Genomic DNA, 16,724 nt, shown 5'->3' with positions numbered 1-16,724 from the left:
GGATTTTCGTCACAAATTGACCAGCACGCACACTTCAGGTCGCAGCTCAATGTTTTCTCTCTTCTCTGTCACCTAACGTTTCTGGGTTTCACCTTCAATGTGATGATCAAAATTGCAATTATCTGTATTTCGTAGACATTCGCTTTATATGGTACTTTTTAAAAAATCTGAGTTTGTGCACCTAGTTTCTGGGTAATGTGGCAAACTTATTTATCACCCCTCTTACGTTTCGTTGACGCTTACTATTCCTTTCTGCGAAAGAGGGCCGAAGGGCGGTTATACCGGCTATATAGATACAGATAAAGACAGACACAGAAGAACCAACGGCAGGTTCCATGCTATGCGTCGTTCCTGTTATTACAATTCAAACTAGAGCGACTCTTGTTTTAAACACGAGTCGCTCTAGTTTGAAAATCTGATGCATACAACTTTTATCAACTCATTGTATCGTAGAGACTATATCGCAATGGTATTACAGTAATTGCGGAGGGGGTGTTGAACATATCATATACATGTATCCATAATATGGTTTCGTACATTCTATCTTATTGACGCCAGTTTAGTATATTATATCCAAAACCTCGTTTTCTGACGCTCTAAATTATAATTGGGCCCAGTGGGCACAATTTTATTCTCAATGATTGCAAAAATTGGAAAAATTAATGACTAAGCTTGTTGCCTAGAATCAATTGCTGGGTATCAATTTACACGCTATTTTCGGTAGAGTGTAACGTTATTTGATTATCTCGCGATCGCCTGAAAAGTGCAAGAGCTTTTAAATATCTCGTTACTTGGAATATCTTGCTTACAGTTACAGGCTGTTTCGCCACAATGTTGGTTCGCCACAGCAATTTCGCCACAAGGCACAAGTCAGTCCGCCGCATTTGAATATTATTTCTCTAGATAGTCTGATAGCGTTGTTTTAGTGATGTTTTAGCCAGACGTTCCGTCTGTGAAACAATAGTTGGTTTGACGTCGAAAAGTGGGAATAGCCTGGTACTCCAGAGCTCATCTTGGCCTATGCTATAGTAGCAACATTTGCTCTGTTGTGTGATACACAGAGGTAAGACAGATGTGCACATCTTTGAGTAAGTGATTGGACGATTGCTTATGTTTTTAGGCTATCTAGAGAAAGAATGCACAATGAGACGAAATATCTTGTGCCTTGTGGCAAATTGACTTGTATCTTGTGGCGAAGTGACATACACGCGTGCGCACACACAAACGTACTGACAGACACGTACGTGCACACAAATACATAACACGCACGGATATACACACTTAGTGACTTACACACATACACATACTTACATAGGCGCGCGCACACACACATAAATACAAATACACACACACAAACAGACACAACCACACATTCACACACACAAACACATCAATGAGGGTCTGCATGCCTTTTTCCGTTAAGCGTTATGAGCCATTTTAATTCACCGTTAATCGTTACCGACCCGCTCTAATTCACCGTTAAACGTTATCAGTATATTCTTTGTGAAGCGTTATTGGTCGTTTTAATTCAACGTTAATCGTTATTTGTTATCCCGAATTCACCGTTAAGCGTTACCAAGAAATTCTTCGTAACGAATTCAAATACCAGATAGAACCCCTGAAAATACAGGAAATGGCGTTTCAAAGGGTCCACGGATTTCAAAATTTCTCCGAGTCTCCCGGCCTTTGGCTCTGGACAGTGTAAAATATGTTGCGGAAGCGTCGTCCTCACTCATTTATCACTCATACAGATTTCAGTGTCAAACTTTGCTTATTTTCGGGCTAAAAGTAACGTTACTCCTAGAATGCAGAAAATGAGGTTTCTCCGGTCCTGCCTTGCAACGGCTTGCGCCTTTGGCGCTCACGACGACATGGCGAAAATATGTTTGGGGCGTGGGTTTTCGCACAAAAACGTTTTCTCTCTAATAGTGTGATTTAATTTAGCTTCGTCTTACAGCAAAATCTGTTCTTCAAAATGCAGTAAATGGCGTTTCAGGCGGTCCAGATTTTGAAATTTTCCCCGACTTAACGTTATATTGCAACGTCTCGTGCTTTCCGAGCTCGAAATGGTAAACTATGTCGGGGGCTCTGGGGGTGGAGGCCAAAGCTATAACCATGTGTAATTATAATTTGATGAAAATGTCAAGATCAACCTAGCTTAGTCGGTCGGCAAAATTTGCCGAAAAATGCAGGAAATAGCATTTAATAGGATCTTGATTTTAAAATTTTCCCGGGGGAGCATACCCCCGGACCCTCCCTGGAATGCGTCGCGCCTTCGGCGCTCCATGTGCTGAAGACAATAGTTCAATCCCCCCATAAGAAATTTGCTGCCGCCGTCTCTGTGGTGGGCCGGGAACTCTAGATCTGCCTCCGTCAATTTACAGATGTCATGGACATTGTCCCTGTCATTCCTCCGGTTTCTGGGCACCTTTTGCTTCTCACAATGTCATTTATAGTCGGATATTTTGACCAATTGATATAACTACTCTAACGTTGTATGGATAGGAATGCACGTCAATGTTACTTTAGTGTTATGCTTTGTAACTCCTTCTGAATTTACCGTTAAGCGTTACCGGGCCTCCTGAATTTACCGTTAAGCGTTACCGGGCCTCCTGAATTCACCGTTAAGCGTTACCAAGACCCCCCATGCAGACCCTCATCAATACACACATACATGTAACATGCATTGGCATAATACCGGTAGTAAGACTTGTACCGGTAGATTAAAAATACTGGAACTTAAAGAGATCTACACATGCAACAATAGTTATTTCTGAGCTGTGCACACTTCAGACATCTAGGTGTCCAATACATCATTTACAAAGCATCGATAACAATGCATTCGAAGACAACAAGGCCAAAAGTTTTCAGTATCTTTTTCGGGGTAGGCAGCTCGTCGTGGGACGAACACACTGTCACATTCATTGCCAAATTTATAGATCATAATTACACATGCTCACGGCACAAGACGAACATGATTCAACAACAATCTTGAATTTCTGTTGGTGACCTACAACTCATGTAAAAGTGTGAAGAACCGTTGCATAATAGCCCGGATCTACGACTGAATGGGCAAAATTGAACGTACGCAGCCATTTTCCCGCCATTTTTATATCTACGCTAGCAGTGAAGTGTTACGTCATAGCGGTTGTGACGGACAGGAGTTAAATGAAAATTCTTGACAGTATACGTCCGTTTTCTCATGACATTTTGTATGCTCATGCAGTTTTATGTTTTATGCATTTACTGACAGAAAAGGAAGGAACATCAGAGGATGTATAAATGTACATAGCGGCAGTTAATTGTGCCGTGTTTCTTCCTACCGGTATTTTTTACCCCCTCCCAACCACGCGCCCGTTCGACGTGTAATTCCGCGGCGTGTTACAATTACAATATTACGATTTTAGCAGGACAAGAGTGGCAGAAAAGTTACACAGAAGAAGTGGCAAGGGTAGGCTATAACAGCAGCATGTAACTGGAGAAAATGATGCGTTGACAATTTGTCAAATCAGTATGGCTAGAGAAATCGTCGTAAACGTACCGGTATTATGATAATAGATGTTACACACACACAATTACACAGAAACGCATACAGACACCCACATGTAGTGTGTAGGTCGCATGACGCATTCTTTCATTTTTCCCACAGTGCTCATTCACTCTGTGCGCCAAGATGCCCATTATCGCTTGCTAATAGAGTTCAAAGAACAAAGCAGTCTATCCACTTTGCGTAGGATCATTGCCTACTTCAATCACATCCTCCTCCGCTTGTGAGGGAATAGCTTGAAATGTGATTTCAGCCCCCTGCCAAAGGGTATGGTCTGTAGGCGTCTCTTGGCGTCTCTTCTCGTCATGCGTAGGACATATATAGTTTCTTTTAAACGGGACTCAGTTCAGTGTTCTCAGTCCGACCGATTTCACAAGTCAACAAGTACTGCAAAGAACTGCAACTCGGTGTATCGGTCGCATAGATATATACGTTTCTCGTATCTCCTTGTAATTTCAATCATGGGCGTTGCGTTAAAGGCCTTCTTAGTTATTTTGGTGACTTGGGTGTCGGTTTATAGTGAAGCGCACTCCTTTACATTTCTTCCCGGAGAAGTGAGAAACCGACTGCTGGGGAAATGGCCTTTATCTCGCGGTGAAGTGCAGGCGCACGTTCGGCGACTGGTACCATTTAGTCGATACGGTCGCGGTGGTCTGTCCAAAACGGTACCTTACAGTCGTTACGGTCGACGTGGGCTGTCCGAAGCGGTAACCTACGGTCGGGATGAGCTGTCCAAAGCGGTACCCTACAGTCGGTACGGTCGGGATGAGCTGTCCGAAGAGGTACCCAACAGTCGTTACGGTCACCGCGGGCGCTTGTCCAAAGCGGTACCCTACAGTCGGTACGGTCGGGATGAGCTGTCCGAAGCAGTACCTTACAGTCGGTACGGTCGGGATGAGCTGTCCAAAGCGGTACCCTACAGTCGGTACGGTCGGGATGAGCTGTCCAAAGCGGTACCCTACAGTCGGTACGGTCGGGATGAGCTGTCCGAAGCAGTACCCTACAGTCGATACGGTCACCGCGGGCGCCTGTCCAAAGCGGTACCCTACAGTCGGTACGGTCGGGATGAGCTGTCCGAAGCAGTACCCTACAGTCGGTACGGTCACCGCGGGCGCCTGTCCAAAGCGGTACCCTACAGTCGGTACGGTCGGGATGAGCTGTCCGAAGAGGTGCCCTACAGTCGGTACGGTCACCGCGGGCGCCTGTCCAAAGCGGTACCCTACAGTCGGTACGGTCGGGATGAGCTGTCCGAAGCAGTACCCTACAGTCGGTACGGTCGGGATGAGCTGTCCGAAGCAGTACCCTACAGTCGGTACGGTCGGGATGAACTGTCCGAAGCAGTACCCTACAGTCGGTACGGTCGGGATGGGTCGTCCGAAGCAGTACCCTACAGTCGGTACGGTCGCGGTGAGCTGCCCGAAGCGGCACCCTACGGTCTGTTTGGTCGCGGCGGTACCCTACAGCCCAAGGCAGTACGTTACAGTCTTGCAGAGCCTTCCGAACCACACCTTTCTGACAAGTCTCATCTCATCATGTCTCTTCTACGAGGCTCCGGATACCATCAAAATGGCGTAAGTTATTTCCATATGATACTCGCCGCATTTGTGATTCCGTTGCACTACATGTCTAGGGCCTTTCTCCACTATTCAGAACATCTATTGGGAAATGTGCATAGCATTTTTTCTACATAGAAATGCAGTTGTATATGTAAAATGCATTTTCCTTTTTTTCTTATACCAAAGTCATTAGTAAGGGAAGCTATGCAATAAGCGATATAATGAAATGAATATGGCCCTGGAACGATACCTCTGGTTTTGTGTCTTTTATATCTTGAATCCAGACTTAATCATGGACTTCACAACTCTGATCTTCGGTCGTTGTCCCTGGTGCTGAAGAGATAGTCTGCCTTAGGCCTAGGCGAAGTCTGGGGTCCAGGCTAGTTTCTTTGCACGATCATTAACACCAAGTCACGATCTAGGACAAGCAACCACAGTTTCTAGGAAAGAAGGAAACTGTTACCGAAATAGCACGACGACAGGATGCACTATAAAGTACTAATTATGGGCGCTAAACACGATTTCTGCCTCTCACTGATACAATGAAAAGAAGGATTGCCTTCCAAATTGGTAGGAATAAATGGTCTTATTAAGGAAATAGAACATGAACTAATGGCTATTTATCGCGTCGAATTGACAATTAGGTAGATGGAAGTAGATGTGACTAAATCTATTGAAATACGGACGAAATTTAGAACACCAGCTACAATGATTGTCCCACTATCAATGCATCATACTCCTACGAGGGCGATTCAAAAAGGAATGCCACTGGTTTTATAAGAGGCTCATGTTTTCATCGAATGAGTTGAAATTTGACACAAATGTACAAGACTATATCACATCTCAATGAGTGGTTCAGATTTTTATGAGCAACTTAGATGATCTTAAGATGACCACACCCTTAAAAGCTTGTCAGGAGATCAGTTCCTCTAGATCTTAGCATTTTAAAACTATTGTAGGAAGCTGAAATTTCACCTGTATAATAACAAATGTCTCTATAGATTGCATGCCAAATTTCATATTTGAACTTATAACGGTTCATCTTTTACAGCTACTAGAATGGATCGGAGCGAGTTGCTACAATACAGACAGTTTGATTAATAGCCAAATACGTAATTTGTTGAAGAAAGGTTTTTGTAGACTGCTTTTCCCTTAGCCAAAAGATGCGAAACTTGGCACAATTATTAACTGTTTCAAGACCAAAAAGTGTGTTAAGTTTGATTTTTCTCAGTTAATAAAAAAAGTCGGTTAAGGAAACTTTAAGCAGTCCACCCCTAATCCACCGCTAATTACGACCCTGACGACATTACATGTACTTTACACCAGGAAAGAAAAAACGATAAGTGATTGTATTTAAAAAATGAAAATAGGCATGTGGCTTATAGAGAAATGCAACTTGATACATGTGCAATTTTAGTTTCTTACAATAGCTACAAGTGATTTAGAGACATTATCAATTGCACGTTCATGATTGACCCTCTAATTTCTTCCGACGGGATAACAAAGGTGTGGTCATCTTGAACCCAATTCAGTCACTCATAAAAATCTTAACAACAAATTGCGATATGTCAGTCACAAGAAGATATATTCTTGTACCATTGTGCCAAATTTCAACTCATTCGATGAAATGAGCCCGTTATAAAACCAGTGGCATTACTTTTTGAACCACCCTCGTATATAGGTTTGCGATAAAATGCAGTTTTTATGATGACCCTATTCGTTACTCGTACATCATTGATCCACAACCAAGGTACAGTAAAGGAAAGCACCCGATGCATACTGAACTATGTGAGTCCGTACAATGAGTTGCGTATTGACATTATCTTGGCTTACGAGGGGCGTGCAATTAGTAATGGTCCTGACCCATTTCCCATAGCAGGAGATTAATGAAACTTGGCACAGTTATTAGTCTTTCTCTTCATAGGAATCACCCAGAGTTATGCATTTCTCCCATCGTTTGATGCAGCTCTGGACACCGATTTTGTAGGACACCCCAGGTTGGTCCTCCAACTGATGCCTCATCAATGGCACAAGAGGGACGACCAGGTCTGGGAGCTGTTTCCACAGACTTCCAGCCACGTTTGAATTCAGGATGCCAGCGTTTTACAAGGTCATATGATGGGGCATCATCACCATAAGTTTCATTTATTTCATCAAAAGTCTTCTTTGGTGTGCGTCCTTTCAAATACAAAAACCGGATCACTGCGCGACACTCAACTGGTTCCATTTCACACCTGGTCCATTTCGCACCTGACTAAGTTCAAACACCAGTAAATCAGAAACCACAATTAGTTCAGAGCTGTCTTTTGCAACATAACCCATAGAGATATGAATTATTACACATACAAAATTTCATTTAGATCAGACAACTGGAAGTGGGTCAGGACCATTACTTATTGCACGCCCCTCGTAGGTAAAGTGTGAGACCGAAGAAGTAGTATTTTCGCATAGATAACCAAACTGCATAATGGTGGGTAAAAGTGAAAAAAAAATTTTTTCCTGCAAACTTTTCCCAACAAGATGTCAATACGCAAGGTATACATAACTGACTATACGAAATGCTTAAGTGTAAAATCGCCCTAAGGGATCATTCACACTTGCGTGTACGTATATTCAAGTCAGTATGGGTTTCTTTTTGACGTAAAGCTCGGATAAACTTTGAAGCTACACAACGGTGGATCAATGTAAAACTAAAATCATTCACGCAAATTTTACTAAATCCGAAAATGTCACCACGTAACTCAAGCTAGGTGCATTCTCACTGCACTTGCGTCAAGCTTGGGTCATTGTGGGGTTCGAAAGATAATCAACGAATTTCAGAGATAAAGAACGAACTTTCTTCCTTTTTGTGTATTTTGTGGTCTTCTGAGTCATACTTTTACGTATTACGCAATATCTGAATAATAAAAACAAAGTGACAAAGCAGTGACGCAGTGAACGAACCTACAGTGACGCAAACTTGACGCAAATGCAGTTAGAGTGTACCACAGTCATGTCGTGCGGGGCTGTTACCTCTACCATCTGGATCAAGGAATATGATCCACAAGGCGAAGGCGATACACCGGGACTTCTAACCGCTTATTGCTTAGCTAGCGTGATGGCGCCATATTGGAGACACGGCGTTAACTTTACGTCTTGGTATAACGTTATCCCAAGTGGAGCAAGATAAAATCAAACTGGTGAAAAGATGGTTTCTTCGTTAAGAAATCCACCACTTATTCAAACATGAAAGGGAGAAACAAAATGAGAAAGTTGGAAAAGTTTGGGTGAAATCCACATGTGTACAATTTCGCCTGCAATTGAGTATGCAACAAACTGGGAGTTTGTCTTGATCGCATTCATTTGTATTGCTTCTAATGAAACCATGAAAGAATTTAAGATGAGGACTGTCTCCTTTTCTCATCTACAGAAGTGCGAAGACATCTTGGATGGTCCTTGTGAGGTCTTCAGCGACTGCGCAGGCTGTTACGGGCTCTTGGAATGTTCTGAGACGTCTCAGAAGTGCGTCTTTAAGGAGTTTGGTGGTGAGGTTACGTTCTTAAAGTCAGGCTTGTCTTGAAGCGTTCATTACTCTTGAGGAATTATTCAGACCCTTCAGCATTTCCACTGTGTATTTAATTACGTTCTTAGAAGAAACGTCAATTTAGACAATTCCGCCGTGTGCAATTATATGTATGCCAAGATTCCAGCTAAGGCTAGGGTCACAATTGGCCCGGTGCCCGTCAGGGATGTAGCCCCGGCCGGGCTCTGAAGTCGGGCGGACACCGGCTGTTTACCGGCTGTCGTGGTCACAATCAAACGTTGCCTTCGCGCTGCCCCATGGGGGTCCCGGAGTGTTCCGGTGGGCACCCCGTCATTTTTCTTTAAAAAATTTCCACCTTCCTAGGTTCGTCTCCGGCAGACACCCGTCAGATGTTCTGACGGTGTCCTGTAGTCACCCCTGCGGGGTTCGACAGGGTAACGTTTGTCTCTCACAGCCCGGTGGGGCAGTTGTAGGGTCCCTGCCGCATGCCCTGCGAACAACGGCAGGGAACCAGGCAGGCTCCTGGTGGGCACTCTTTAAGGTCTTTAAGGGGTATAAAAACAAGCATTGCCTGCATTCACTTAAGGTAGTACATCATTGAACTTGGAGTACTGGTGCGGTACGTCGGGGTCCGTTCACTGCGGCACGGTTTTTTTCGCCAACTTTTCCTAGCACTCGCACTGACGTGCGGCACTGTTACGTTTCTAAACTAAACTAAATAAACATGTTATTGGAATTTTTAATGTCGGCGGATGACTTGCCAAACTGTTGAGGCCTATATTTTTATATTTGTAAAACGAAAAAAAATGGCTTATGGGTCCGAATGACTGCAAGTTTGGCGTTCCGTCGGCCAATTGCAGAGGAAACGTCCTTCTTCAGCCAAACATCTTTCTTCAGCTTGTTTCTATAGTCTGGGGTTGTAATATCGTAAAAAACATAGAAGCTTTCTATGAAGGAGGCTATCTGTTCGTCCTGCTTCTCAGTGATGCAGCCTATTATGTGGTCTGTTGCGTGGTGTGTTGTCCTATCCCCCTCTGTTCAGCCCTTGTCTGCAGAAGTTTCTGTTGCTGAATTCTTCCGCCTGCCTAGTGGGCTAAGGGCTGTTTCCCCTGGTCTTCTCCTTTCCCTTGGTATAGCGCTATGCACTTAACTCCACTGTAATACGAGAACTGTGTGATACGTGTAAGTTCACGGCTTTTGTCCTTTCACGTGATCTGTGACGTCACATATTTGACCCGGTGTTACGAATTACACACTTTTATTCCGTAAACCTGGTCTTTGACGTAACGAATTTATTCCGACAGACTGCCGGCAACCGGAGGGGTCCCTCTCGGTGTTGTCACGATTAGGTGGCGGGGTGGTTGTACGAGCGGGTCCCTGGTTAATTTTAACTCAGACTTAAATTGAACCAGGGTCCCGGCCGGGACTCAAAATACCCCGGCAGCCGCGAGGTGTCCCACAGGGCAACGCAGGGGTCACGCCCGAAAGTGCCAAAAAACAGCCCGTGAATTGCCCGGCAGGGCCCCTTTTTCGAATTGTGACCTAAGCCTAACTTGTGCCATAGGACGTTATTTGGGGGAGCTAAACCCCGACGCAAGTTTCTTGTTTCTGCCGATGATATTTTTCTGAATCCCGAAAAAAATTGTATTCTCAACTTTACATTGACTTTGCTCCCAACAGCCTACAGTTGTATCATACACCAGCAATATTCTGATAACACCACGGCCGTCAGCCCTCCAGATGAATTACAGTCAGATGTAACATATGATATGGCTAACAACCATTGGGCAAACTTCAGATGGGCCTGGGCGATGTTACAAAATGCGGGGTTGCAATTGAAAAACAACTCTTGCAATATGTTTCTGGATACTTGTCAATTCACAGCCTGAACAACCTAATTTTCCTCTTGCTTCGGGTTTCCATTGAAACCAGACTTAAATGAGGGCTCACTAAGAATGATACTCGCTTCTGCAGTTGTAACACATAATACGACTGTTGACCACGGATTGACCTTGATCGTGGAATATGGACTGACATAATGTTGACGGTATGTTTTCATTTACCGATTATGGTTATGGGATATTGAATGTATCATTGTAAACAACCGTGTGTAATCACCTGACCCGAGGGAATACCGGTCTCAATGGGCAGAAGTTCCCGACGACGGGCGGCGATGAAGTGATGTTTCCACTGGTAGTGGTAGGCAGTTACATGGTGTGTATGAGTCAACAAATAATCGATAACTAACTGAGGTATTGTATATTTGTTGTACCCACAGATTCAGCCTCAAGCTCACAACACGGCTAGAAACCGACCTGACAATCATTCGCCAGGCGGACACAGACCTGCGACCCTTGTGAACTTCTACAACAGGTTTTCGATCAATTGTGAACAACATAAGAATAGAAATAGATTTAGAAAATTAGAAAATATGTTGATTCACTTTTGATTTATCTATACATTTCATTTTGCATCTGTAATTCTATATACTACGTTTTACTTTGTTTGCAATTAGCCAGCTTCGGGCAGTACAATAGAGTTATTGTCATTATCATTATGTTTATTTGTGGCCCTATCAACGTTTCAAGGAGGCCCAGTCTACAGAAAAACTCGAAGTATGCATAAGATAACAAATAACGCTACTAACACTAGTGATAGTAACACAAGTAATACATGTTGTTGTAAACGTACGTAACACAAGTAACTTACAGGATACATAAACAAAACATGTGTTATTTGGATCAAGCTAGCAAGGAGGTTATATCAAGTTTACAGATAAAAATCGTAATCACGTTTCATGTCTTTTCTGGTCCCGGTCGGCATTAAATGGCTGAGGCTTTTTCTATGAAGTCGGGCGTACGGAGATAGGAAAAAAGTGCTGTGTTTCCGGTAACCAGACCAACCCTGCAACAACCTGCGGCCTTTTGACGGTTTCGGCCGCTGGCATGGGATATAAAATGTTCAATCTGACTGAAGACATTCACAACAGACTTTCTGTATTTCACACTCTGTTAACAGATGGAAGCTTTGAAAAGTCGTAATGTATTAAAGAATGTGTAGTAAACATTGTACTTCTTTGTTCAGTTTATCAGTATACAGTCAAACCTGTATTAGGGGCCACCATTACAGAGGGGCCACCTGTCCATAGTGGCCACTTTTTGTCGGTCCCTTGGGTATTTTATCTACAAGTTACCACCTCTATACAGAGGCCACCTGTCTATAGTGGCCAAATTTGTCCGGTCCCGCTATAGACAGGTTTGACTGTACCCGTACTTGTACAATGCATATGTCACAGTAGAGATCACGATCCAGTAGAATCGCCGCTTCTCCTAGGAGAGATCGCGATCGGAGTTTCTCCTAGGAGAGATCCCGATTGCAATCTGTACTAGTAGAGTCGCCGATTCTACTAGTACAGATTACGATCGGGATCTCTCCTAGGGGAAACTCCGATCCAAACTCAAATGAAGCTAAGATGTAGGAAACAGCAATATTTTTTTTTATAAACAATGATTTTGTTGAGTATTATTTAAAATGCAAACCTACTAACTCATAACCAACTACACCCAAGCCTACTTGTGTCGCTTTTACGATGTTAACTTCACCACACTAGAGTCACTTCTGCAACTTTACTCAAGGTACACTATAGTATATAGCATCACTTTCATGGTAATGAGTATGTTTTCTGATGAAGTAATTTCTGATAAATTAGTGGCAAAAATCTTATAATATGTGAAAGACACCAACAGGTGATCAAACAATGTGTCAATATATGCAAATTTCACAGCTTTAGAAGAACAATAACAACTGTAAACTCGTCAAACAGGTGTCAAAAGATCAAGCAGATCAAGATATTACCAAGGAGATATTACTCACAATTTCACACATATTGAGTACATTTCAATAGTCAGACTTCAGTGTAGTAAACATTGACATAGAATCATTTCACAACTTTGGAAGAGCAATAACAACTGAAAAATTATCAATTTCGGCAAGGAGGTTATATCACAAGGCTGTGATATAACCTCCTTGATTTCGGTGAAGTTAACATAATTGTAAAAGTGACACAAGTAGGCTTGTGTGTAGTTGGTAATGAGTTAGTAAGTTTGCATGTAAATAATACTCAATAAAATCATTGTTTATAAAATAAATCATTGCTGTTTTCCTACATCTTAGCTTCATTTGAGATCGGATCGGATTTTCCCCTAGGAGAGATCCCGATCGCAATCTGTACTAGTAGAATCGCCGATTGTCCTAGGACAGATCCCGATCGCAGTCTGTTTCCTATATCTTAGCATCATTCGAGTTTGGATCGGAGTTTCCCCTAGGAGAGATCCCGATCGCAATCTGTACTAGTAGAATCGGCAATTCTACTAGTATAGATTGCGATCGGGATCTCTCCTAGGAGAAACTCCGATCGCGATCTCTCCAAGGAGAATCGGCGATTCTACTGGATCGTGATCTCTACTGTGACACATATATTCATGATTAGGTATGGTAATTTGTACTGGTGTCCTGATGTAATTGAACACTGTAACAATGTGTTTGGTGGATGATGGATCACTATGGCTGACATCTAAAAAAAAAGGAAATGGACTGACCCTAATTTTTCAGAACCGTAAATGCGTAATCGGAAACACGGCATTGCTTGCCATTGGCATGTTCCTCTTATCCTGTCAGCATGGGAGAACAGAGGTACAATTGATTGATGGCATCATGAGTATTATAGCTGTATGTTTAGAGAGATATGAGCAGACACAATGGTAAAGAATAATAATGATGTAGTAGAATATTGGGAAACTATTCACATAGTGCTCCATTAAACTACGTACATACTTCAAATGAAACACAGTATACTTGTACAAAACCTACTAGTGACTAAGACATGTCGCCTGGCTTTTATCTGTTACTTACTTAATGTACCTATTGTGGAAATTTGGCCACCAAAGCTGCCATTTTCCTTCAGAAATAAATTTGTTTATATCTATTGCCACTTTTTAACATCCATTCTATCCCTTTCATTCATCACATTTCAAGTTGACCAAAAATTGATCAAAAAACGATCAGTACATTACAGTTGTTGAACTATGCTGACATTCTGGACAAAAAACAAACATGTTGTCAACAAATACAAGACTTTCAACACGTTCACACGACCTCACATTTGTACCACCCGAACATCAGTAACAGAGGTAGCTTATTGTGTTGATTAAGAAAGAACTAAAATCAGTTCACTCGTTCCCCATTCCAATCCTGCATACGGACCTTTATGTAAAGCCTTCGGAAGTTTGAATGCAGAGAACCGACGTAAATGACCAAAACTACTTGCCACTCTTCTAAGTACCGTTGGTAGTGATTTTAGAAATTGGCAATTACTTGTTGAGACTGTAATTACAAAGAAAGACCTAATTACCGAACACTGTGTCATAATGGACGTTAAAAGCCATTGAAAACTGTAGCCGTGTCCCAGGGCAATAAAGCATTAGGAGCAATGGCTATTATAGGGACGTTTCTTATGACAATCCCTCTCCCCATAGGGTAGATTGGTAGGTCTATAAAACTAAAGACTAATGAGCATCGTGCTCATTACTGCATGAAATTGCCGCTTTCTGTTCTCTGAAGGTTTACTCACGTTATTCTTTACTTTTAACTAGTTTTCTGATTTATTCACCAAACTAAAAGAAATGATCATACAGCTCGCTGTGCTAGATCGTTTGTTAGGTTGTTATAGCAACCAAGAAGACCTTTAATATATCACCATACATACCACAGGAAGGGAAGTTTTTATTCATCACAGAAAGTAATCAACTGGTGGACACAAGATACAGAAAAGGTAAAATGTTGGTGTTTATTCGCAAACGTCATTTCTGGCAACAGTGATACAGTCAAACCTGACCAAGACGACGACGGTCGATTTGGACAGGTGGTCGCTGAGAGGAGTATCGACTCACAACATGCCCGATGCATAGTATAAATGGTTTCCGTTGTGTTTAATGGCAAATAGCAAGCATACGAACGCAAAGAAGTAAGTAAGCTAGGTGTTTAATGTCAAATACAACACGCACACGCGCGCAAAAACGTAAGTAAGCCTGGTGAATTATACTAAATGAACAGAAATTGGAACAAATTGGAACAGGAGGTTCCTACTCTACAGAAATATATACATAACGTTACTTCCTATGAATCGAATTTCTACCACACAATAAAGCACGTACTGTAAATGTAGCATTCCTGCGTCTACGGTCGTTGGATGGGCCAGTGATATATTGATAAAGATTTTTAAAAACTGCTGTAACAACTAAATTCAGATTACCTCCCATTCAGTAGACTGCGCCATTGACCCACATCGATGACACCTCAACGTTGAAAATGACGCGGTCGTTATGGGCAGGTAGTTGGCCCTGTGCGGGCCCAATTTTTGGCGGTCGCGGTGGCGTTGGCTAGGTGGTCGTTGACAAAAGGTCGCTTGATGCTTACGTCATTGGGAAATAATTTTGGGACCGAGGAAAAGCGGTCGTAATGGCCAGGTGGTCACTGAGAAGAGGTGGTCGCTTGGGCAGGTTTGACTGTAGACTGAAATATTGATAAGAAACCCATTATTGTTAACTTTTTGTGTGATATATGTAGCTATATGGGAATTACCAGTTTTGCCTCCCCCAAATTAATGAAGTCATAATTTTGTCATATTACGTCACGATTATATGAACATTACAGGAATTATAAAACTTTACTAGCACGTCACCCCCTACAAATATGTTGATCGTACAGTAAGCCATTTCGAAATTACTTTAACATGTTTGGAGAGAGAGCCTCGAAGGGGAGGCCGAATGTAACGTTTGTTACTGAATTTGACGACAGGCATAAGCGATCTGATCTGATCCGTGGATTTGCAGTTGATCTGTGCTTAGGTGCATACGAGCAATTGCATAGATGCCTATTTTACACAGACATAACCTTGTTAACAACGGACACGAAGCAGGTTTCACCGTTTGAGAGGTGACATTTGGAATATTTCCTGTTCTAGATGATTGATGTTAAAGATGGCGTCCTGACCATCATGGATGACACGGGAGAGGCGAGAGAAATCAAGTCGCCAACGGGCGATCTTGGTAACGAGATAAAAACTCGTTATGATCAAGGTGATGAATTTGACGTAAGTCTTGCTTCATACTCATTGGTGGGGTGAGTGTGGTCACTATTCAGGTGATGGTCTTTTAGCCTTGATTAAATATTTCTAAAGATGTGCATGATTTCGTATTCATAGGAATGTGGTCTTGTAGAATGAAAATGACAAGTCTATTATTGCTCTATCAAAGCTGATGTTCCTTCTCACATGGTAGTATAATGTAGCTATTGTCCAGCGCGGTATCTCACTTCTTTGCGGTACCGTGGGGAACGTTGGGGTTTGCCACCACTGATTTCCCCATGCACTCACACTGACGTGTGGCTCTATTGCGTTTCTAGCTCAGATGAACAGGTTATTGGAAATCGCAGCGTTGTCAATTCATCAAAGATTAATGCAAATCATGAAAATGCTTCTAAACGAGATTTGTTATCATATGCCGTTCACTTAGAATACTCGTCGCAACTTACTGATTCGATTTGAGATTGATAAATTACAACAATACCGCAGGTATGAGTTCAAATATTTTGCTTTTCCTGATGTTTCTTCTCCTCCTGTAAAATCTTTGAATCCATTCATCTATGTCATTTCTGGGCCAAATGACCTGAAATTTGACAAAAGGGTACAGTTTTTTTGACAGCGAGAAATATATGCTCATGACATGACTTTTTCGTTCATGAACAACTTACATTATAGGCCTTTGGTTATCTGGTAAATAAAAGAGGGGACAAACATGTAGATGTTATAGCTAAAAAGGCTAGGTCATGACGGTTGAAGAAACTGAAAAATTCCGGAGTCCCTGTTCAAGACCTCTGTGATTTTTACCAAGGTTACATTCGCCCAACCGTCGAATATGCAGCTTCAGTCTGGAACTCAAATATTACAACGCAACAAGTGATAAGATTGAACGTATACAGAAGCGCCCTCATCCAATTTAATACATATAGTGAGGGCCGCTTGCTTGTGTGATTTTCGTTT

The sequence above is a fragment of the Branchiostoma floridae genome, chromosome 3 (genome assembly GCF_000003815.2).
Source record: "Branchiostoma floridae strain S238N-H82 chromosome 3, Bfl_VNyyK, whole genome shotgun sequence".
Taxonomy (NCBI): Eukaryota; Metazoa; Chordata; class Leptocardii; order Amphioxiformes; family Branchiostomatidae; genus Branchiostoma; species Branchiostoma floridae.
This window is presented reverse-complemented; position numbering follows the sequence as displayed.